We start from the raw sequence: 2,379 nt of genomic DNA, 5'->3' as shown, positions 1-2,379 counted from the left end.
GGACTTAATGTTATATAAAGGAAATTAAACATGTGGCCCCTGAACCATGAGGTGAACACTCCTCGTCTAGTGTGAGTAGGTGCTCCTTGGTCTTTGAATTGGACATTTTAACCCTTCGCCCTGATGTAGTGGTGGCCATTACTGTATTCCATCAGCAGTAATCACATACTGTACTCTCTCTCTCTCTCTGTATAAGAGTCACTGAGGCACATTCCACATTTTCATCAATACACTGACTCATTCAGGACACTTGCTGTACACGCTTCTTTGCTGTATTGTTAATAAAGACTGTGATGCGTTCATACACACTCCCAACACTTGACAACGGTGCTTAACGAAATAAGACAACAAGCTTCACTGCCTACAGTACACATCAGTTCCATGTAAATACCACCATATCATCTATGTTCGTCTCTCAAGTCAAGGGGCCAACTGATCTCTGACTTTGTAGATAACCTGTGTTTTGTTTTGTTTTTTGTCTCTCCTGTCCCCTGCACGTTAGGATTAAAGCTTGTCGTCGCTGATCTTTCGCTCGTCAGCTTGTAACTGCTGTACATACAGGTAGCTTTGCTTTTTGGGAGATGGTTTTTGTTTTGCACCTTACCCGATTTCTACTCTTTTGTATATCTCGACAGTCTCCACCTTGGTGACAGATACACTTGTACATAAAAAAAATAAACAGTTCATACTGAGTTGGTGCTTTTTGTGTTTGTTCCCCTGTGACTGGCTGCTAAAAAACAACATTGTTTTATACACTAAAGCACATTTTGTTTATGACCCTTTAAAATTGCATTCCCTCACGTGTGTTTTTTTCTTTTTTTTACTGCAGCCACTCAGGAGCCACATAAAGCCTTTATTTAGGTGTGAAAAATAATAATAAAAAAAGATTGACTATGAATAAGTGCGTTGTAGGGTTATGGAATAACATAACAGTGCACGCTCTCTGACTATGCATATATAACAGATTAATGCAATCTGAAATCTTTTTATCCTAATCCTAATATCATCCAGTATTTAGGCCAACGCGTTGGATAAAGTTTTCCACAAGTGGGCTACTCTGTTTTTATTTTATTAGTATCGAGGGGCTAGAAACTAAAGCACATTTATTAGAACTTTCTCTGCTCTCCTTTCATCTTTTCACAAAATGACCACTAGGCGGCGACAAATTTAAACATCCCTCGGTTGATGTCAGTACAATTGATTAAAACAGACAGTTTCTTGGAAAGTTTGGCACAAAATGGAGCCATGAAACTGCTGTGTTCCTATGAATGCTAACCCCAGCTTACAAGGACAACTGAGAAGAGAGAAGATTAACAAATTCCTGGCAGGTCTGAGTAAACAGCAGTCCACTTTCACCCAGAGCCGAGAAGTCAGTGAAGCAGCGATAAAAGCCAGATATATAATAATTACAATTATAATTAGGTATAAGCCTACCTAATTGCTAGTGAAATAGAAAATAGAAATACAATTTTAATAGTCCAGCCCACTTGACATCTACCTAAGCCGTATGCGGCCCACGATGTGAAATGAGTTTGACACCCCTGGTCTACAGTGAAACAGAGAGAAATAGCGATGGGGAAGTCTTCCATGAGGAGGAAAGGTGAACTACAGGACATTAATAAATATTTACTTTTGAATAATTATTATTATTGAATATCTGTTGTCTAAAAAGATACATATCTGTTTAATTATTACCGGAAAAAATCTGACACCTATTATATAAAACGAAATGGAAAACCAACGGTCACTGAAATGTATGCACCAAAGTTCCATCTCCTCGTTAATGAATATGCTCTGCGTCAACTGAGCTGCAACACCGCTCTCTTGTGTTCAGATATGGCATGACACACTAAAACATGCTGCCAAGTCAATATTTTGTGCTAACAACTCCAAACATATTATAACCGAACATGTCAATATAATCACTAAAAACAAGCAAGACTATAGTCCTACTCTCACAAAAAATGCAAATAAATATAAACTCCCACAAATGCCTTAAAATGCAAGTTTATGACCCAAGACATGCTGCCAAGTCAATATTCTGTGCTAAAAATTTCAAAGATATCATATCTGTACGCCAAGTCAATATTCTGTGCTAAAAATTCCAAAGATATCATATCTGTACGTCAAAAGTATAAAGTGTATGTCAAAAGATCACCAAAAACAAGCAAGACTATAGTCCTACTCTCACAAAAAATTCAAAAAATGAAAAGATCCACAAATGCATCAGAATGCAAGTTTATGCCACAAAACATGCTGCCAGGTGAATAATTTGTGTTAAAACCCCCCAAAAATATTTTATCTGAATATTTCAAAATATCACCTAAACCATGCCTTACTCCTTGCTATCGTGAAATATCGCTAAAAATAAAAAGTCCC

This window comes from Cynoglossus semilaevis, chromosome 1 (assembly GCF_000523025.1).
Source record: "Cynoglossus semilaevis isolate Cse_v1.0 chromosome 1, Cse_v1.0, whole genome shotgun sequence".
NCBI lineage: Eukaryota > Metazoa > Chordata > Actinopteri > Pleuronectiformes > Cynoglossidae > Cynoglossus > Cynoglossus semilaevis.
This window is presented reverse-complemented; position numbering follows the sequence as displayed.